Genomic DNA, 24,035 nt, shown 5'->3' with positions numbered 1-24,035 from the left:
CCCAGCACCAACATAGTGGCTCACAACTACCTGAAACCCCATTACCAGGGGATTAAACCATCACATGTGGTGCACATAGATGCATGCCAACAAAACATTCATATACATGAAATGAAATAAGGTTTAAAAATTCCCTAGAACATATTTTGGAAATCTTCTTGTGATTGAAGGTTTTGGTAGCTTCAGTTTGGATTAAATGTTTTATTTTGATAAACCCCAACTCACTTAGCACCAGACTGCATGGGAACCAAAGCAATCTATTGTTGGCTTATATATTGGATTACAATCTCCAGAGGAAAATATATCCATTATTGAATCTTTGGAAACAAGTAGGTATTTTTCAACCAACTAATTACTGTTTGTTATTTTCATTTAGCTTTTTAATGATTTATACTTAAAAAATAAACAATGAAACTAAAGTGCTGAATCATAAAGCAACTAGACATGCATATGGCTGAAGAAATGATTGCAAAATAAATTAGAGTAATTCAAAGGAAATTTAAATTATGTCTAGCAGCTATATGAGTGAACAAACATTTACATGCACTTTAAGTATTGCAATAAAATTACAATTAAAAGAGAGATCAAATTAATTCTGTTTTATCCCTAGAAGCCCTATTTGGTTCTCAATAAATATTCTTTGTTCCTTCTCCCTTTCTACTACACCTTTAATGGTCATCTTTCATTCTATGGTATGGAATGGGATGAAGTATCACATTCTCTGAGTGATCTAAGAGAGAGGCACACACCCAGGTCATTTCATAGTAGCTTCATGACTGAAACACAACTGGTCAGATTCAGAAATCCTCAGGGCTTATTGGGGTTCACAGAGACTGAAGCAACAATCAGGGAGCTGGTATGAGTCTGACCTCAGTCCTCTGCATATATGTTATGGTTGTGTAGCTTGATGCTGTGTGGGACGCTTACTGGTGGGAGCAGGGCCTGTGTCTGACTCCTTTGCCTGCTTTTGGGATCCTTTTCCTCCTACTGGGTTGCCCCATCTGACTTTGGCATGAGGGTATATGCCTATTGAATCTTGATATGCCTTGTTTGCTTAATATCCCTGGGAGGCCTGCTGTTTTCTAAAGGGAAACAGAAGAGAGTAGATTTGAGAGAGAAAGGAGGTGGGGAGGTGGGGGAGAGATGGACTAAGAGAAGAAACTGTGGTCTGGGTGTAATATATGAAAGAAAAATAAATAAACAAACAACAAAAACCCAAATAGGTTCTAAACAGTTACCTGTGTGTAGTTTGTAACTATGTGTAATTTGCTCTGTTCTTTCACCAGGAAATCCATTTTAATAGTTAATGTGTTCCATCTTCTAGAACACCTGCTTTCTCTACTTGGCTTGTTCCTGTAGCCCTACCAACATGTCTTCTTTAATATGGCTTAAGTAGATATTTGGGACATATAAAACTAGAGAGGTCTGTATGATGCAAAGATACAGTCCAAAGAACTGAAAATTCACAATGTGACGCAAGTTCTAAGGTAGTACTCTACAAGAAACAACAGGAAGTAAAGCAAATCTGGGTTCAGAAGCTCAAAACAGTAGTCTGCAATGGAACTTTAATTTTAGTATATGCAATATAACTCTAAAAAAAAAGATAGTATGAATACTAGCAAATGCTCATACTTGATTCATTATATTTTTCCATGTAGATATTTTATATTATTAGAACTATTTCAAGATTTGGAGCTGAGTTGGTAAATAAGAATATTAATTAAATAAAATATTTTATTTATTATCTATCTCTATGTCATTTTATAGCCTCTAGCTATCATCTATTATCTGTCATATATAATCTGCCTATGAACTATATCTACCTATCATCTAGATTATTTCCATAATAAATATAATTATCCTAGATCTATCATAAAACATCTATGAAAACATATCTATAATCTGTCTATATCTCTCTATAAGCTGTCATCCATCTCTATCATCTGTCTGTCCTGTATCATGAACTATCTATCTATCTATCTATCTATCTATCTATCTATCTATCTATCTATCATCTATCTATCCATCTATTTATCTATCGATCTACCAATAATCTATCCATCATATATATCTCACAGATTATAATGTATTTGAATAATTAGTTCCTATCTGATGTTTTGGAAAGATGTAGAACATTCTTGAGAAGATGTCTACCAGTTAAAGATGAAACAATTTGATCAGACCTTGAGTAGGTTTTCAATCTTAAAAGATTTATTTATTTTATGTAAGTACATTGTTGCTCTCTTCAGACACATCAGAAGATGGCATCAGATCCCATTACAGATGGTTGTGAGCCACCATACAGTTTCTGGGAATTGAACTCAGGACCTCTGAAAGAGCAGTCAGTGCTCTTAACTGCTGAGCCATCTCTCTAGCCCCCTTGACTATGTTTTTATAGCCTAGTCCTGCTTTTGGTTTCATGATTTTCATCCGGATATACCAAGAAGTGAAGCTGCCCAGCTGTATATTCTACATATCCTGCCTTAAACTGCATGCTTTAGAGATCATGGGATTTAAGTATGAATTATTGCTTCAATAAGTTCCTTCTATCAAATAAGAAAATAGACTAATATAGAAAGTCAATACAGATGGAAGAGTATTACCAGCATAAACCTGACCATGTGGTTCACAGAGCTTTGAAAATGAAATCTGCACTTTCAGGATCCAGATTGAAGAAAGCAGCATTATAGCATTCAGGCTCTAGTATGGCTGTTGCTAAATTATGCTTAACCAGACCTATAGCAAAAATCTAAACCAAAAATCACAGTAGAAAGAGGTTTTTTAAAGATGCATTTTAGTAAAGAGAAGAGTACTGATAGATTTAAAGTCACAGATAGCACAAGTATTCATAAAGTAACTGAAAACAAGAATGGAATAGGGACACAAAGTGAAACTGTGTACTAGGACAGTAGAATTGACATATTTCTAAACATTACTTTTTCAATTATTTTATTTTTGTGATTATATATGCATATATATACATATACATGTATATGTATATATTATTAATATCATTATTACTCCCTTCTTTTTTTCCCTCCCAATCCTTTCCATATTTTTTGCTTATTTTTAAATTCATTGTTTGCTTGTTTGTTATCTAGTCCCAAACATAACTATCCCTAACAGATAAATCTATAATACAACTTAATCACTTAGGGTTCATAGATGATTGAGAAAGAGGAGGCAGAAAGATTGTAAGAACCAGAGGATCAGACAGTTTGCTATGAGCCCTTGTTTCCTAAAAATGTTAGAAGCTAAACTTATAGACCCATTAAAGTAATGGACATTGAAATAGGGCAATCTACATGCTAAAGGCAGATGGGAAAATCCATGATTCCTCCACCTGATACAAAGAACTATAGGAGATTAAGAAATGATAAGAAGCAGAAATGATATCTTAAAAAGATTCTCAGAGCAGCTTGGGACAAGATCTTTTCAGTTTCGGTCTGCACCCAGAGCTGATCCTGTGCCACAGCACTCCATACCCAAATACTGCTGGGAGAGATCTGGTCTCTCAGGAGTGCTAACATGCCTGTGAGCATTTCTGCTCAAATTCCTGGCCCAAGAGGGACCTGCCAAGAGCCATCAGGACACAGGAAGCAAGGAACAGATGGGAACAGGATCCTCCAGTCTTCATCTACACCCCGAAACTGAACCTGTGCCACTGCTCTCCATACACAAATTCCTCCCTGAGAGAACTGATCTTCTAGGAGTACTGATACACATACTTGCAGGAAGGACAAGCCACAGTCAGAGACAGCAAGACCAACTAACAACAGAGATAACTAGATGGTGAGATGCAAGGGTAAGAAAAAAAGCAACAGAAGTCAAGACAACTAGGCATCAACAAAACTCAGTTCTCTCACCACAGTGAGCCCTGGATACCTCAAACACACCGGAAAAGCAAGACTCTGATTTAAAATTACATCTTATGATGATTATAGAGGATTGTAAGAAGGACACAAATAATTCCTTTAAAGAAATACATGATGTAGTGGCTATTCCTGGTTGTCAACTTGAATGACAACCAGGAATATCTGGAATGAACTACAATCCAGAATTGGAAGGCTCATCTGTGGTCCTAGTTTAGAGGCTGAGAGATACAAGTTTCTGACCTGGATCCTAGCATGGGAATCTTGAGGCAGGGTGGCTATGAGTCCCAGAAGATAAAGACAGGAAGATCTCCAAGTTCAAAGTCATCTGGGATTACAGGTGTGGTAGCACATACCCTTTATCTGGACCACACCTTTTGCTAGAGACCTATATAAGGACATTGGAAGAAGGAAGGCTCTCTCTCTCTCTTCTTTGCCTGCTTGACTTGTTGGACTAAGCAACTGCTAGATCGTTGGACATCCATTCACAGCTACAGCTGACCATCATTGGGAGTTGGACTACAGAGTGTAAATCATCAACTAATTCCTTTGCTATATAGAGACTATGCATAAGTTCTGTGACTCTAGAGAACCCTGACTAATACACAGGAGAATGCAGGTTAACAGGTAGAAGCCCTTAAAGAGGAAACACAAAAATCCCTTAAAGAATTACAGGAACACACAACCAAATGGGTGGAGAAATTGAACAAAACCATCCAGATTCTAAAAATGGAAATAGAAAAAAAAATAAAGAAATCACAAAGGGAGACAACCCTGGAGATAGAAAACCTAAGAAAGAGATCAGGAATCATTGATGCAAGCATCACCAACAGAATACAAGAGATAGAAGAGAGAATCTCAGGGGCAGAAGATAACATAGAAAACATTGACAAAACAAAATGCAAAATGCAAAAAGCTCCTAACCCAAAACATCCAGGAAATCCAGAACACAATGAGAAGACCAAACCTAAGAATAATATGTATAGAAGAAACTGAATATTCCCAACTTAAAGGGTCAGTAAATATCTTCAACAAAGTTATAGGAGAACACTTCCCTAACCTAAAGAAAGAGATGCCCATAAACATACAAGAACTTACAGAACTCCGAATAGATTACACCAGAAAAGAAATTCCTCCTGTCACACAATAGTCAAAACACCAAATACACAAAATAAAGAAAGAATATTAAATGCAGTAAGGGAAAAGGCATAAAGACAGGCCTATCAGAATTACACCAGACTTCTCACCAGAATATGAAAGCTTTAAGATCCTGGGCACATGTCATACAGACCCTAAGAGAACACAAATGCCAACCCAGACTACTATACCCAGCAACACTCTCAATTATAGAAGGGGAAACCAAGATATTCCATGACAAAAACAAAATTACACAATATCTTTCCACAAATCCAGCCCTACAAAAGATAATAGATGGAAAACGCCAACACAAGGAGGGAAACTACACCCTAGGAAAAGCAAGAAAGTAATCTTCTTTCAACAAATACAGAGAAGATAGCCACACAAACATAAAAATAACATAAAAAATGTCAGGAAGTGTCACACATACTCCAGTCGAGTCTGCATGACAGCAGCTCACAGAGGAATCTCCTAACATGGATGTGTTCCAGATTTGGTCTTGCAATAGTTGATGGAAGGTCTTAATGTGCTTTCTTTCTGTAGAGAGGTGTCCCCCAAGAAATGATCTGTTAATAGCTAAGCTAAATTATATGTTCCTTTCTGACCTTCACCAATGTTCCAACATCTTAACCGAACCCCTGTCTGGAATTTCATAGGGAATGTTACTCATTCACACTAATGGCCCTTGGCATTGTTAAAGAGATAATGAGGGAGGTCGGGCATTGAAATTTGCTGAATGGGAGTTGATAATCCCAGGGCAAGCTCAACAAGGAATCTTTATTTCGGTCATGTAGGGCAAACCACATTAGAATTGCAGCTAAGCCAATCCCAGGAATTAGAAGAATGGGACCCCTGGGGCATATATATGGGAATTTATGAAGGATGGGTTGGACCATGAGCCTAGTGCATGTGTGCTTCAAGGCATTAGAGCCTCTAACCTCTAGCAGCCTGCAGTCCCCTGGGACTCCGCAGGGCCCTGTGTGGGCACAAGTGCCCATGGGAGCAGTGCCCATCCAGAGGAGGTGGCTGCTGCTTTAGACCTATTGTACTTCAGCTGACCTCGATATACCTTGAATGTTACACCATCTGACTTTTCTTTCTCTTTTGTAATGACCAAAATTCTGATGCCTATTTTGAGAATACAACACTTCCTTGTGTTTGCATTTGTGTGTCATTTCTCTTTGCTGAATCCTTGCCCACCTGATTGCCAGGGCTCCAATTTCTCCCACGAGTTGAGGGACCTTTGATCAGCTCAGTCTGCGGCAAGCAAGCAACAATCACTATTCGTTAATATCTCTTAATATCACTGTCCACCTTTTGGTCTTCCTCCTTCTTGAGTTTCTTGTGTAATGTGGGTTGTTCTTCCTGTATCCCAAACTTGTGGGCTAATAACCACTTACCAGAGTGCATACCGTGTTTGTTCTTTTGTGATTGGGTTACCTCACTCAGGATAATATTCTCCAGATCCATCCATTTCCCTAAGAATTTCATAAATTTATTGTTTTTAATAGCTGAGTAGTACTCCATTGTGTAGATGTACCACAATTTCTGTATCCACTCCTCTGTTGAGGGACATCTGGGTTGTTTCCAGGTTCTGGCTATTATAAATAAGGCTGCTATGAACATGGTGGAGCATTTGTCCTTATTACATGTTGCAGTATCTTTTGGGTATATGCCCAGGAGAGGTATAGCTGGGTCCTCTGGTAGTACTATGTCCAATTTCTGGAGGAACCGCTAAACTGATTTCCAGAGTGGTTGTACCAGCAGGCATGGGGAGGGGGGAGGCAACAGGGGTTTGTTTTGGTTGTTTTTGTTTGTTTCTTTGTTTTTTGGAGGGGAAACTGGGAATGGAGAAATTTACATGTAAATAAAGAAAATATCTAATAAAAAATATCTTTTAATATCAATGGACTCAACTCCCCAATAAAAAGACATAGAATAATAGACTAAATATGCAAACAGGACCCAGAATTTCCCTGCACCTCAGTGCCAAAGACAGACACTACCTCAGAATAAAGTGCTGGAACACAATTTTCCACAGAAATGGTCCCAAGAACCAACTGGAGTTGTCATTATAATATTGAACAAAATCAACTTTTAACCTAAAGTCATAAGGATAGGGAAGGCTACTTCATATTCATCAAAGGAAAAATCTACCAAGACCTCTCAATTTTGAACATATATGCTCCCAATGCAAGGGCATCCACATTCATAAAAGAAAGTTTACTAAAGTGCAAAGCACATATTGTATCTCACACAATGATAGAAGGAGACTTCAACACCCCATTCTCAGCAATGGGCAGATAATGGAAACAGAAATTAAACAGAGACACATTGAAACTAACAGAAGTTATGGATCAAATGGATTTAACAGATATCTATAGAACATTTCATCCTAAAACACCTTCTCAGCACCTCATGGTAGCTTCTCCAAAACTGACTATATAATTGGTCACAAAACTGGCCTCAACAGATAAAAGAAGATTGAAATAATCCCATGCATCCTATCAGATCACCATGTACTAAGGCTGGTCTTCAATAGCAACAAAAATAACAGAAACCCACATACACATGAAAGCTGAACAATGCCCCACTCAATGATAACTTGGTCAAGGAAGAAATAAAGAAAGAATTTAAAGACTTTAGAAATTAATGAAAATGTAGGCATAACATATACAAACTTATGTGTCACAATGAAAGCAATGCTAAGAAGAAAACTCAGAGCTTTGAGTGTCTCCAAATAGAAATTGGAGAGAGCATACACTAGCATCTTAAAAGAATAACTAAAAGCTCTAGAACAAAAAGAAGCAAATACACACAAGAGGAGTAGGTGGTAGGAAAAATATCAAACTCAGGGCTGAAATCAACCAAGCAGAAACAAAAAGAACTATACAAAGAATCAACAAAACCAGGAGCTGGTTCTTTCAGAAAATCAACAAGATAGATAAACCCTTAGCCAGACTAACTAGAGGGAACAGAGACAGTATTAAATTAACAAAACATACAGAAACCATGGGAATTAAAAAAAATCATCAGATCCTACTACAAAAGCCTATATTCAACAAAACTGGAAAGTCTGGATGAAATGGTCAATTTTCTAGACAGATACCAAATACTAAAGTTAAATCAGGTTCAGATAAACCATCTAAACAGTCCTATAACCTCTAAAGAAATAGAAGCAGTCATTAAAAGTTTCCCAAGCAAAAAACACCCAGGACCAGATGGGTTTAGTGTAACATTCTATCAGACCTTCAGAGAAGACCTAAAACCAATATTTGCAAACTATTCAACAAAACAGAGACAGAAGGAACACTACCCAATTCATTCTATGAAGCCACAGTTATGCTGTGTATTTTCCCTTGGAGACAGAACACTTTCTGTCTAATCAGGAACTTGTCACAATTTCTTTTTCATTGAGGACTTCATAAGAGATTTTTTTCTACTTATATTATGTTTAATATTCCAAATAGATTTTAAAAACTGATTGAGTGCATATTACTTTTAGCTTCAGAAGATATCATGTATATTTAAGAGGCATTTAACTATTATAAATTATTTTGATGATTTAAAAATGTCAATACTGAGTTGTATATTTTAAAATAAATTTTACTAGTTCAATAAAAAATATTAAACCCCTCCCAAAAAAAATTAAGAGAAGATTCTCTTAACTCTTCTTAAGAAGTAGAGCTAGGGGAAGGACCAAAAGAACTAAAGGGGATTGCAACCCCATAAGAACAACAATATCAACTAACTAATTGGACCACCCAGAGCTTCCAGGGACTAAACCACCAACCAAAGAGTAAACATGGAGGGATACTTGCCTCCAATTACATATGTAGCAGATCATGGAATTATCTGACATCAATGGGAAGAGAGGCCCTTGGTCCTGTGGAAGCTCAATGCCCCAGTGAAGTGGAATGCTAGAATGTTGAGGCAAGAGTGGTTGAGTGGGTAGAGATACCCTCAAAGAGCCAAAGGGGAGGAGGGAGAGAAGGGATAGAATGGGGGGGTTGTGGAAGGGTATATGGGAAATGGAATATCATTTGAAATGTAAATGAATAAAATGATTAATAAAAAGACAAAAGGAGCAAAGGAAAAGAAAGAAAGATTTTCTCAATTGAATGCTCTAGTGTGTAACAGCAAATTCATTTGAAAGAGTTCATTTTTTATCAGCGTCTATTTTTATTTATTTTATTATATTATTTATTTACATTCTAGTCCTTGCCCCCCTTCTCAATCCCCTTACCATAGTTCCTCATCCCATTCCTCCTCCCCCTTGCCTCTGAGAAGGCGCTTCCCTTTCCCTCAGACTTCTCCCTTCTCTCAAGTCTCTCAAGGATTAGAGGCTTCTTCTTCCACTGAGGCCTGACCAGAACGCTCTCTGCTATATCTGTGCCAGTAGCCTTGGACTAGCCTGTGTATGCTCCAGGTTGGTGGCTCAGTCTTTGCGAGCTCCCTGGGATCTGAGTTAATTGAGACTGCTGGTCTTTCTATGGGGTCACCTCCCTTTCAGTTTGTTCAATAGCTAATCAACCATAGGGGTCCTCTATGTTAGTCCAATGGTTGGATGTGTGCTTCTGTCTCAGCCAGCCTCTGGTAGGGTCTCTCAGAGGACAGGAATGCTAGGCTCCTGTCTGTCATAGTAGTGTCAGGCCTTGGTGTCTCCCCATGAGATGGATCCCAAGTTGGGCCAGTCATTGGACTGCCTTTCCTTCAATCTCTTCTCCATTTTTGTCCCTGCAGTTCTTTTAGACAGGAACAATTCTGGGTCAAGAATTTTGAGTGGGTATTAGAAACTCTGTTCCTCGATTTGGGGCCCTATCTATTTACTGGAGGTGTACTCTTATTTAGAGTTCTCCCTCCCCAATGTTGGTCATTTTGCCTAAGATCACCTCATTGAGTCTTTAGAGTCTCTCGCCCCCCCAGGTCTCTAGTACTTTCTAGAGGGTCATTCCACCTCCCACTCTATCAACCCACAAGCTTCAGCCTGTATGCTCCCCACCCCAGGAGGTGAAAGAGTTTCTTTTAAAAAGGAAAAGTCTGAGAGGATTGAACCTGCAATGTGCCCTTTTCAAACCGGACCACATAAGGAAATGCTCTCAGCTTACCCATGCAGACACTCATACCCTGTTGAGTTGGTAAAGAGGATCTAGAATTTTTCTTTAGCTAGTCTCAGAAGTATCAATCATGCACATAATTTTTGTTTGCCAAGATATAGAATAAAAGTCCCAATATTTTTACCAGAGCTCCACATAAAAGCAAATAAGGCAGGTCATTGAGGATCTGGTTTAAATTTCCCATGGAGAGCCCGTAGGTGTTACCTCTGAAGCTATGAGCATGAAATAGAGTATTGAGATGTTAGAGGATATTAGAGATGTTAGAATGTATGATGTTTACTAAGGAGAGCTGCATTACGATGTGGAAACAGTTCAAGAACTTCCACATGACGATATCATGGGGTGTGGATTCTTAAATATACTTGAGTATAGATAATCTTGCCCTGGGTTTCACACTCCAGATATGAAGCTGTGGGGTATGATTCTTGTTTTATCAAGTTTCATTACTGCTTTGGTGTGGGCTAGCCATCTGTCTTCTTGTCTCTCCTTCTTGGAAAGGGAGTGTTTACCCCATGCCATTGCACACTGGGAGTGGGTAACCTGTACTTACTTTAGCTAATCTCAAAAGAGGCTTTGATATTTTGAATAATTTAAGGTTATGAGTACTCTTCAATTTTGACTCAATATATTCTTGTCATGAGATGATCGTGAGCCTATGATGTCCAAGTGTGGAATGTTATGTTTTGAATAGGTTTATATCTTGGGACACATGATCTTTGGTTAGTGACACTGACTTCAGAAATTTCTGAGAATACAGGATGTAAAGACTGGCTAGTACACTACTTCCAGATCTTTGAAGGTTGTATTTCAGGCTCATTTTGTTTTCTACACTGGGCTTTATTAGCTCACAGGATTTGAGGTGTTCCAAAGTTTCTTCCACCACATACTCTTTTATGCCTGCATTACCATGATGGAATCAATCAACCTGGCCTTGCCAGCATGGACTCCCACCTTTCAGAAAATGATGAACTGCATCTTTAAAGCCACAGGACATAATAAATACTTCCTTGTCCAAGCTGCTTCCAGCAGGTATGTTGTCACAATAATAAGAAATATAACCAGTGTGTATATCTCTCCTCCCATCTATCTATAACTTATTATTGTGGGATTTTGCTACTTTGTATGGGGGATTTTTATCCTATTAAGTTTACAAAATGCAAAGTGTAAAACAAATGACAGTGCCACAGTCCTCCCCCATAAATTTGCCCAGGAAAATTTATCTTACTTTGTTTTGTTTAAAATTCAACAATCTATAATAATACATTTAACAAAAGGAATAAACTATGTGCAGCTTCACAACTGTGACCATCCACGCTTAAAAAGTTAAAATCTTTCATTATAAAAAGCACTGTGTTTAATTAAGTGGATGACTACTTTTAAGTCTAATGAATATTATCTAGAAACTGTCTTTTGTCTCTGTGACACAGAACTAAGAAAAACAAAGCTAAACTGAATCTGAAGAACATCAGAATGAGAATGGAGTGTTTTGAACAAAATCCAGAGTCTAATCTCATGTAAATAACATGGAATTCAGACAATTTATTTATCTTTGCAGGGCCTGTAATTATGATGTTCTGTCAAATGAGGTTGTGTTGGACAGTTGTGGTCATTGTTAGAATGGAAGAAACTATATCTAGATAAGTACTGTATTCTTCAGAGAACTGTTGCTACAGAAGTTGTTTACTTGAATAAAGACACTTCTGGGTGATATTGTCTCTGCCCAGGAATGCCCAACCCACTTTCAAAAGCTGAAAAATAAAACTTAGCAGATTCCCACTGAGGAAGTGTCACATCTCACAATTCTAGTCTTTAGATAAAGAAGAGTGCATCTGTGGCATTAGTCCATTAAGTTCATGAGGATTTCTTATAGCAACAATTGGAAGTTATATTAAAAAAAACCTTAATTCTATGCCAGAGACTCATTTTCTTAACTTTTAATGTGTATCATGATTCTTTTCATGACAAAATAAGATTATCCAAAGCTACAACTTCTCTAATGAAATTGGTCAAATCCTAAATATATTTTTTAAAAAGTATCAAAATCCATGTTAAACATTTTGACAGCCTCCATTAAAGGTATTATATTATAAAGGATGACATAATGTCTCTTTGAGGATGCATTGACATTAAAAATTCTAGAATAGTTTATATAGCTGATCTAGTTCTTTGCATTATTAGAATACATATTATATATGTGGTCATTTTAAAATTTAAGTAGATTTTCATACTTTGTCTCTTTCAATGAAATTTATTTTTTATGGGGTACTCTGAAGATGGACTACACAGCTTGTGCTCTATTTACTCAAAAATTTTTATCATTGAAATATATATTTCCAGGTAAAGCAGATGTGTCTGTCATTGCCTTGGTAGGGGTAGAATGATATGGTACACACACTTCTGGAACAAGGCCAGCAGGTGTGGGCTTCCATGAATGTCAATGGCTGCTGTGGCCATAAAGATTATTTGTATAATAATGTACATATTTTTACATTCCTCCTTCAAGGAATGTCCTTCCTGTTAACATTAATGACTCCACAAATCAGAGACATCATGAGTATGGGAGTTGATGGTGTGGTTAATGTCTTAGCAAAATGGTAAAACCTGGGAACTTCAGGCCAGCCCTGAAGGCTGTGAGAAAGAATTCTGAAAACATGAGTTTAAAACTATGTAATTTCTCAACTATGTAAAAATATAAGGATGCAATATGAATTATATGAAGGGCTTCACAAATCTAAAAGAACAAAGGCATTTGCACTATGAACTAATTTGTCAGAAAGATACAAAGGAAGGAGACAATGAGATTTAGGGAGTGGTGATTGCAGGAGATACCACTCAGCTAAATTTTTTGCTTACGTTTACAAAGGCAGACAGACTCTTGAGCTCAAGGTCAGCCTGGGACAGAGGGAATTTATTTAAGTCTAGTCCCAGGAATTCTAGAAGTCAGTCCCACCCAGCTAGCTTACCATCTGTGCTTAGCAAAGGGAGACCAAACTCTGATTTTTTTTCAAATATTGAAAAAAAAATATGTGCTTGCTGTCTCCAAAGAATCAAGGGGCTAGGATCCTGGGATGCTGATTCACAGGATAATCAAAAGGGAACCTGGAGTAAATGACTAGATTGATTTGTAAAATAAAAGACTGGGTTTATGGTCTGCAAGAGAGGAGCTATCCAGAGAACATTTTTAGAACTGCAAGAAGAGTACTGCTAATATCCACTTATCAGAGAATGCGTACCATGTGTGTTCTTTTGTGACTGGGTTACCTCACTCAGGATGATTTTTCCAGGTCCATCCATTTCCCCCCAAAATTCATAAATTCATTGTTTTTAGTAGCTGAGTAGTAAGTACTCCATTTGTAGATGTACCATATTTTCTGTATCCATTCTCTGTTGAGGAATATCTGGGTTGTTTCCAGTTTCTGGCTATTATGAATAAGGCTGCTATGAACATAGTGGAGCATGTATCCTATTATATGTTGGAGCATCTTCTGGGGAAGTGGTATAGTTGGGTCCTCTGGTAGTACTATGTCCAATTTCTGAAGGAACTATCAAACTGATTTCCAGTGGAGCCTGATATAGCTGTCTCCTGAGAGGCTCTGACAGTACCCAACTAATACAGAAGTAGAGGCTCACAGCCATCCATTGGACTGAGTACAGGGTCCCCAATGAAGGAGTTAGAGAAAGGACCCAAGGAGCTGAATGGTTTGCATCCCCGTAGAACGAACAACAATATGAACAAACTAGTACTCTCAGAGCTCCCAGGGTTGTAACAGCTTATAGTCCCACCAGCAATGAAGGAATGTTCCTCTTTCTCCACAACCTCGCCAGCATCTGCTGTCACCTGGGTTTATCCTAGCCATTAGCCCAGAAGATCGGAATACACAAAGTACAAACCACAAACCATAAGAAACTCAAGAAGAAGGAAGACTAATGTGTGGATACTTCGTTCCTTCTTAAAAGGGGAAACAAAATACCTATGGAAGGAGTTGTAGAGGCTAACTATGAAGCAGAGACTAAAGGAAGGACAATTCAGAGACTGCTTCACCTGGGAATCCTTCCCATATTCGATCATCAAATCTAGACACTATTGTGGATGCCAGCAAGTGTTAGATGACAGGAGCCTGATATAGCTGTCTCCTGAGAGGCTCTGACAGTACCCGACTAATACAGAAGTAGAGGCTCACAGACATCCATAGAACTGAGTACAGAGTCCCTAAATGAAGGAACTAGAGAAAGGACCGAAGGAGCTGAAGGGTTTGCAGCCCCTTAGTATGAACAACAATATGAACTAACTAGTACCCTCAGAGCTCCCAGGGACTAAACCACCAAACAAGGAGTACACATGGTAGGACTGATTGCTCTGGCAGCATGTGTATAGTAGAAGATGGCCAAGTCGGTCAACGGGAGGAGAGGCCCTTGGCCCTGTGAAGTTCTGTGCCCCAGTGTAGGGGAATACCAGGACCAGTAAGCAGGGGAGGATGGGGTGGCAAGCAGGGGGGAGGGGGGAGGGAACAGGTATTTGTTCTTGTTGTTTTCTTTTTGTTTGTTTGTTTTTGGAGGGGAAACTGGAAAATATGACATGTAAATAAAGAAAATATCTAATTTAAAAAAAAGGTCAACATGCTTAGCCAATAAGTTTCAACTGTAACCTTGTTGAAGTAAACTGTACCTCTAAAAAGTATAAAAACGGCTTGTAGCCATTGTGGTGGCCTTCTTAGTAACTCGCCTTGAGGGACTAATTGAAGGTAGACTCTGACAGGCAGGAAAATAAACCTCTTGCTTTTGCATTGATCTGCATCTCGGTGTCTCACTTGGGGGCATCGTGAAGTACATACCACTGACCCAGGGTCAGGGACTTACACAAGCACAATTTCCCTCTTCACTGTCAATCCTGAATGCTTTGCTTGCCCTCCTGTGGAGCTTCAGACCATTTTTCAACAGATAACTTCATGAAGACAAATTTCAGGCACTTTTGGGATTCTAAGGATGAGGAGCTCATAATATTTAATAGCATTTCTATATAAAAGGGTATTACAGTAAAATATGCATCAATTGTAATATATCCTCCTATTTATCATGATAAATTCTGAAGGAAAAGGTTATATTAGAATCTCTATCTTCTCAGGAAAGGGAATAGAAATCCAGGCAATGGTTAAGTCTTCTTTTTCTTAAATTTCTTGTGCAGTTTTGTGTGTGTGTGTGTGTGTTTGCATGTGTGTGTAGGTCAGAGAACAATTTGTAGGAACAACTTTCTCTCCTTCTATCATGTGGGCTCTGAGTGTCGATTTCATGTCATTAGCCTTTGTGGAAATGCTTTATACCCTGCTGTATAAGCATTTTACTTTTTCAGAATTAGTACTGTTCAGTCTGCTGAAGAGACCAGCCTGAATTACACTTCCTGGTCCAGTTACATGGAACAACTCCGACCTTCTGAAGAATGGCTCCTAGAATATAGATACTCCCTGAGCCCTTCTGGTTAGTAACAAACTCCCCTCTTGACCCCTGGCCACTTCTCTCTGACTGGACCCTACTTTACTAATTTGGGTACATTAAGAAATAGAGGATGGCCAAGTAGGTCATCAGTGGGAGGAGAAGCCCTCGGTCCTGTGAAGGTTCTATGCCCCAGTGTAGGGAAATGCCAGGGCCAGGAAGCAGGAGGGGGTAGAGTGTCAAACAGGGGGAGTGGGGAGGGAACAGGGGTTTGTTCTTGTTGCTGTTTTTTGTTTTTTTGTTTTTTTTTTTTTTTGGAGGGAAAACTGGAAAAGAAGATACTGTATGACATGTAAATAAAGAAAATATCTAGTAAAAATAGCTGAAAAAAAGAAAATATAGGCTTTTCTTCCTGTTTTAGTCAGTTTACTGTTGATTTAAATTCTCTTTTTCTATGAGTCATAGAAAATTCAAAATATACTTCCCACTTAAAATATTAATATGAAGAACTCATATAGCCACAAGAAAAGCACATTTCTTTAAATGAGTTCTTACTGTATTTCTAATAAAACTTATTTTTACATATTTGGAATGCTAAGTTATCCTTTGTAGTGAAATGCATGATTTAAAAATATTTATATTTAAAAGAGAATGAGCCAAGCAAATTCAAAAATTGGAAAAACAATCCAAATGTATTCTTTTGTTTTCCAAAGTTGAAGATTTTGGTAATGAAGGATTCCATTTATTTATATACATCAACATGAGGAACTCAACTCATTAACAGTAACATAAAAGAACATGTATTATAGTAAAAAATAGAAGTATAAAGTAAAAATGGGTATATTAACTTCATCAGTTCAAGAAATTGAAGTACACCTGATGAATATGAGAAATATCCACAAGAGAGAAAACATTAGAAATAAAAGAATTTCTAAATTCTTTCTATGTTTCTGATGAGATATTCTATAACTATGTCCTATATACTATCTGCATTCTTTATCAGAAAGTCAGTAAGGCTATTCTAGCTTCACTTTGAGTTATTAGAACAAGAGGCATTAAACTAAAAAAAAAAGTGCTTTGCCTACTGGTAAAGGGTGAATTCATTAAGAATATATTTTCATGCACACACAGAACCCAAACATACACCCACACTCATATATGTATATACACATGCACATACTCACATACCTAATGATGATATGTAATATATGTGTCTAATACCAGTTAGGAGATGTGAAAACAAAAGAAAATATTAGTATGAGACAAAATATTGATTTTTTTTCTATGATGCATTTTCGAAGAAGTTCTCACTGATCCTAATCAATGCAATCCTTATAGGAAATGGAAAGGGCATTGGTAGTGACCATTTAAATCCTAATTGTTTAACTCTGTTTGTTTTTTTCTAAGATTATTTATTTTTAGCAATAGGAAGGCCAATGAACACATTCAGTGGAATTGATTTATCTTCCATCCTATACTACTTAATGCTCTGGCTAGATGAGCTAATATAACAGGACCTGGAGAAAGATTACAGTGTTTCAGATTGAGCACAAATCAGAAAGAGGGATTCTACTTCTTAGTCAGAATTTGAACTTCCAGAGATTCAGATTCATTATCAGTTAATAGTACAAAGAATTTATTTAGTTGAAAAAAATTAGTTAGTTGTATTTCCTCTGATACAGTAAAATATAAGATTTAAATCATGTCATATTTTTCAAATTTGTTTGGTAAAACATTTCTGAAAAATAGCTGAAAATATAAAAGTATGTATATTTGAAGAAAATCTTGAATGATAAATGATTTAGGCACTATGAAAATAGTAACACATACATAATAATTTTTTTTTTAAAAAAGGAAATCAAACCCAGAGGCTAGTATATGCGCTATAATGTTTTATAAGAATTGTTATATTTCAAACTGTTTTAGAGCACATAACAGAAAGAATTTATTCATGTTATTTAATTTGGAAAATGTTTATGTAAAATAGGTAATGTCATGTGGCAGTAGCTACTTCTTCCCTTTTAATACATGTACTCATGCAGCAAATATCTGATTGATCTCTACATGGCATTTCCTGATCTGGGTCTCTTGAATTCAATAGTAAGCACAAACAATCTAGATTCCTTTCTTAAAACTGGATTTAACATTATCCTTTAGCATATTCAATTAATGCATATCAGGAAAAATAGTTAACAATTGATATCATTGTGTCACATTTGATAAGTGTATTATCTGAGGAAAAACACAGTGAAGAGAATCTAGCTAATTCCTTGCGCACACACACACACACACACACACACACACACACACACACACACACAGACACACAGGTATATGGGTAGGGGATGAATTGATGTCAAAGTTTATTATTATTATTATTATTATTATTATTATTATTATTATTATTATTTACCATATTCCAGACCAGTTCACCAGATTAGTAGTTAATTTTAAGTCACCTGTCACCAACTGTGTATTTAATGAAAGTCTATTTTCTGTGTCTTTGGGAGGAAATGTAAACGTGTCAAATATTTATTTATGAGGTAGTCACAGCCTGGCTGATAAATTCAGGGCAATGTTCCAAGGTTGAATTTACTACAGAATATCAACTAAGCACAATAGAAATCTTTGAATGCAATAGAATCTTAAAAAAAAAAGTCAAAGGAGGGTTGACATTGAGATGAACCCATGGAAGAAAAGCTGAAGTTCACCAGTAATTGGAGCAAGGTTGAAAATATTACAGACAAATAAAATGTCTGGAAGAATTTGAGAAAGTTCTGGCTAACTTCCATGTAGCTCTTTCCTTTCTCCACTTGAATGAATGAACTATTATGTTAGTTGATAATACCACTAAATGTGCATTAATATTACTTTGTGTCCTTTGTCTCATATATTCCTATAACTGGTTCATTAATAATTCTAATATATTCTGTCTTCATGACTAACCCAATCTATAAATGGCTATGCAGACTTCATCTTAGCATCCATCTTTCAATTAATTTATTCACTTTGCAATTGACTCAAATAATAAATATTTACATAGCTTATCACCAACATTAAATCATACATATTCTTCCTCACTGAGAAATTTAAGGTTTCAAAATTTGGAAAGGTTTGACTTGAGTCAAGTTAACACATATTAAAGAACAGAGTGAAACAGCTGAATTTAAATTTTACAGATTAACGGTAGAATGCATAATTGTAAATTGTGACTTCTACACAGGCTAAGAAACTTTCAAATTATATAGAAATTGAAATAGTTGATAAACTCCAAGCACATGCTTTCGATTTGTCTCAAGACACAGAAGAGACAGAAAAAGTCAAGTGCAATCAGGTACGTTGACAGGACAGAGAGACTTATTTCACTGTCCCTTTAAAAGTTGAGCTACTGACTCTCACCATGCTACAAAGGCCAGTTCACTGAGGTCAATCAATAGTCTTCCAGTGACAATACTCTAAATCATATTTCTGCCAAAAAAAAAAATCAATGCAAGTAAATTTGAAAATATCCACTCACACTTATTTTATAAATAAATAGACTAAGTGGATTCATTGTTCCCTTTCATCCAATAATCTTTGGGTATGTAAGTTGAAATTGTCCTCTGTCTCACCTAATCTTGTTGTGAAGTATCATGGCTTAAAATAGAGCTTCATACTCTTCATCATCTTTTTTATCCTGATAGATTTTCTCTGTCTTTCTCAGGTATCTGGTACTTTTGTGAGTACTTTGAACATTGTCAGTAGCTTAAGAAACACTATGTAACTCCACAGACAATGTTATAAATCATGTTTTTTATCTGATTATGATTTTTAGTTATATTTTGTTGTGAAAAAAATCTAGTAATCTGGTAATTTTGTTATGTGGCTTTTGAGAAATTTTATGCAGTGATTAAAATAAATACTAATCACTGTGATATGTAGTCTTTTTTACAGAAAATTAGTAACCATTCAATCAGTAAAGTAATCAAAAAAGCTATATATTTTTAATATCCTCTCTAGATAGATAAAAGTAAATTCTGAGTTCAGATTGTGAACATGTAGTAATCCACAGATGTTCCTATCGTCTGTACCTATAGTCACCGAAATGTTTGCAGTCTCAACTGTTGTTTGGTATAATTTCTAGACAAGAGATAATTTTATCAATAATAGAACATGAATTTGTGTCAGGTCATTCTACACAGAAAGAGTCTTACTTTCAAAGGAATATTAAACAAAAAAATTTTAGAAAATAATTTTGAACATAACAATAAATAAAGAAAAAATAGAAACATGGTTTTTATTTCATATTCTATGAATTTAATTTCATTTGATATGCATGAATATTTTAATTTGAAGGAAAAATAATAATCACCAGACTTTTACTGTTACTGAAATGGTGGTGTTCTAAGTTGTGGGGATCATCTTTAAATACCTTGTACTATGTAATGAATAAGAATCAAATTAATTAATAAGTAATATTTAAACTTAGTTTGCAATGATCTTTACAATATTTTACTTTTAGAAGTATCTTAACACCATCATCATATCCATACACCATTCAAGTAAAATTTATAATCTATAAATAATGAGTATTTAATGCTCATTCATTTGAAATTAGTTATTTATTGTGTGTGTGTATGTGTGTCTGGGTGTGTGGAGAGAGAAAAGAGAGAGAGAGAAAGAGAGAGAGAGAAAGAAAGAGAGAGAGAGAGAGAGAGAGAGAGAGAGAGAGAGAGAGAGAGAGAGAGAGAGAGAGAGAGAGAGAGAGAGAGAGAGAATGTCAGTGTGTGGTATATGTGCAGGAGGGAAGTATGCACACATACTGAAGTCAGTGGAAGATAGGGAAGACCTTATCTCTTAATGAACCCGGAGCTAGGCTGGCACTAGCAATCATCCACAACTCCAAATTTGTGATGTTATAGACACAGATGGCTATTGTTAGTTTTTTATGTTTTATTTAGGGATTCAAATTCAGGTCCTTATACTTATATAGCAATTCCTCTTAGAACATCTCTCCAACACTTTTTGAGTGTACTCAACATTCTAATAGTTTCCAAAAATAATTGTGAAATACTGCCTTGCTTATGTATACTTTAAAAAATAGATTTTGTTAATGTATATTACTTCTACAAGTTTTTCCTTTCCATTTTCACACATGTACATATTATATTTGGTTACTCTTCCCTATTTTTTTCCAAGTATTAACTTTTTTTATTTTTCAGCTGGAAAACTAGACAATCCTCCAGTGCAGCAAGGTATTGATTAATCCTCTTCCTCATCATCACCAGCTCCAGCACTGCCCTGGCCTTTCTTGGCATTCTTCCTCTTCACTCGGCCTGGACGGCCACCACCATAAGGAGAACGGAGGGAGAAGTCGATGTGCTTCTGAGAGTCCAGACGCACAATGAAGGATGGGATATTTACCACCTGTTTGTGGACCCTGATGTGACGTTGGCGGATGAGCACGCGGGCATGATGAATAGATTTGGCGAGGCCCAGCTTAAAGACCTGGGTCTGCAGCCGTCTCTCCAAGAAATCCTCAATCTTCAGGCCCAGGATGTAATCCAGCTTCATCTTGCCCTCATCTAGCACTCCAATGCGAACAAGTCGCCTCAGTAGAGCATTGCCTTCAAAGAGACGCTGAGGATCCTTCTCGTCCAGCATCAACAGCTCTCGGGCCGCCTTACGGATCTTGGCCAGGGTAAATTTGACCCTCCACACGTCACGTTTGTTCCGGAGTCCATACTCTCCAATCAACTTTAGCTCCTGGTCGAGACGCGATTTCTCGAAGGGTCTCCGTGGGGTCACATAGGTTTTGCGACAAACCCAGCTTCTGGCGACCAGCATGTTGACTTCGCTAGGCCCGCTGCGCCTATGAACTCAGGCCCGTGACAAAGAGCTACTCTTCCCTATTATGATCTTTTTTTTACTCACCCTGATAGCCTAGTATGCCACTATTATTTTCATTGCTCTTTCACTAGATTGATTTATATACTTATTTTCATAGTAGATTGCTTTTCATTATATTTTACAACCACAAAACACTATAGAATTAGAGATTAAAACTATTTATTTGCAAGTACTTTTCACCAATAATGCTACTCGCTATTGCTTTGTCCATATAATATCTATTATACATTTTTGTATTGGTAAGACATCAGAAGATTCATAGATTTACTCAGGAAAGAGAAAGTTTGTGAGCTGGAAAACTATGAGGAAGACATTGTATGAGTGTGTAAATATAATGAATTCTAAGCAGTCAGCCAAAACATGCTGTGGTCATGCCAAACTCATGCTTAATGATGTATCATATAGCACAACAAGGGAATTATTTGTAATGTATTTAAAAACTGATAACATTAGGGAAATAAATATTCTTCATGCCTGTGAATTCATAAGCATCAAAGGATTAAATGTTTGCCAGTCCTAGGAATTCCTTAAGAGTGTTGGTTCTTATTTGGGGAAATAAGATGGGAACATGGAGGCCAGGTGATGAAAGATGTATTATCAAGTCATTAATGCTATCAAAAGATAATTTGTGCCAGAACTTGAAAATGAAAAATGGATTACAGATTCCTTATGTTAGTGAATTTAGGCGTTCATTTAAGTGAGTCAAATATGCCTCCAAATGAAACGTGATTATTAATGCACTTTTTCAAATCACTGCAATGCTTCACTGCAACACTCCAGCATTCTCCTGTACAAAGTGTGACTCAAGAAGCCTCTTTAAATAACTTAGTCCAGAGAAGTCAGAAGCCTGGCTCTTCTGGTTTGGTGCAAGGTAATTTGGCTGGCATATTCATCATCAAAATATTGGTGTCAGGTTCAATCCCTGTGTGAGGAGAACTGCTTAAAGTAAAATTAATTATAATTATGACTATAAAATTATTACAATGAGATAAAATGACTTGTGGCTATATCCATAAAGAATTATATGTAACTAAAATATATAATTATTATTGAAGAATTGGAGGAAAATCATTTATAAAGTATGAATACTCTCAAGAAAGTATGGTGTTAACATGCCAGAAAAGAGGCATTCACTTTCAAAAGATGACATGTGATTGTGACCTATCTAATTGCATTCTCAAATATCCCTCATCTACTATATATCCTGAAATTATGTTGACTTATGAGATGAAGTTGTAAAGGATGGTGTGGTGAATGCATTTTAGTTATTTTTACTCTTCTTTCATCTCACTATTTGCATATTTCTAGAATATTCCTCTTGAGACACACTATGTTTCCAGTATTTTCCTAGATAATTGGCATACAGACTACAGTACACTTGGACATTAAAAAAACATATTTTATAAGCAATTTGATTAACTAATAATAGAATCATAAAGAAACTACTTATTTATACCTGTGAGATAATGGATACAGGAAACTCTCAATTTACATATGAGCAATTGCAAATAAACCATAATTACCTCTTTTTACTGATTGTGTTCTTTTAACCTGTAACAAATAGGTCCAACAGAAAGGGTCATTTTTTGCATTCTGCTATCTTGCTATCTCTACGTTACATTTATCTAAGATTTTTCTACTACATGTATAAATGTCACACATTTGAAATTATATGCTTATATTTTATTCTCCAAAACAGGATGTTCGACAGTGGCCTAGAAGAGAAATGGTTGCCCTTAGAATATGGCTGGTGTAAGTAATTTCTAAAGTCAGGTAGCTCTGAAATCATTCTGCTTTCATTAAGAGAAGACAAAACAAGGGCACTCATCTCCTAGGAAAGCCTGAGGCCAGCCCTGCAGGAGCTCAAGGTTACCCATGATTCCTTACAACCATGAGTGGAAATGCAATCCATACCATGATAAGAAGGAAAGCTCTATTCTTAATAGTCTGTAGAGTTTACATCCAATGACAGTGATAGGAGCAAATAAACATGGAAATCCCCTAATCAGGTCTTATGCAAGAATCTATTTACTTTTGAGCAAATATGAATAATGTTCAGCAAATTTTTTTTCTTTCTCATCATTTCTACAGGGGATTATACTCATGGCTTTGCCTCTGCTAGACAAGTTCTCTAGCACTATGGTAGATTCAGAACCCCTTTAATATTTTTTTCTTTTCAGTTTTGAGTCAAGTTCTCATTAAGTGGGCTAGGTAGCCTTTAACTTGTTATATAGTCCTAGCAAGTATAGAAATTAAAATCTTCCTACCTCTGTCTCTCAAGTAACTGAGATAGCAGGTATGCGGCAGTACTCTGGTCTTTAGATTATTTTCTTTCTGTTAAACTCTGCTTATAGCTCTTGAGGGACATTTCTTCAGAGACTGTCTTGTAACAATATGTAGTAGAGCATGTCTGAGGCTGGGTGGCTGCCCCATTGGTAAAGGTGTAAGCCCAAGAAGGTGAATCCAATACCTGATGGACTTCCATGGTGGAAGCAGAGAATGGACTCCTGAGTGTTGTCTTCTGATCTCTGCATTCATTATATAGCACTTACACACAGACAAGCACACACACACACACACACAGACAAGCACA

At 36.7% G+C, this 24,035-nt stretch overlaps 1 protein-coding gene and 1 pseudogene across 3 annotated transcripts in view; both read right to left on the bottom strand.

The window, feature by feature from the left end:
- The window catches only part of Luzp2 (leucine zipper protein 2), a 392,186-nt gene that overhangs the window by 21,280 nt on the left and 346,871 nt on the right, over nt 1–24,035 (bottom strand). The window lies entirely within an intron of this gene.
- LOC116102292 lies at nt 20,732–21,427 on the bottom strand (annotated as a pseudogene). The gene has a single exon (XR_004123059.1). The product of XR_004123059.1 is annotated as a 40S ribosomal protein S9 pseudogene (transcript).

Source organism: Mastomys coucha, unplaced genomic scaffold (genome assembly GCF_008632895.1).
Source record: "Mastomys coucha isolate ucsf_1 unplaced genomic scaffold, UCSF_Mcou_1 pScaffold21, whole genome shotgun sequence".
Taxonomy (NCBI): Eukaryota; Metazoa; Chordata; class Mammalia; order Rodentia; family Muridae; genus Mastomys; species Mastomys coucha.
The sequence above is the reverse complement of the archived record's forward strand: the minus strand, read 5'-3'. Positions and strand labels throughout refer to the sequence as shown.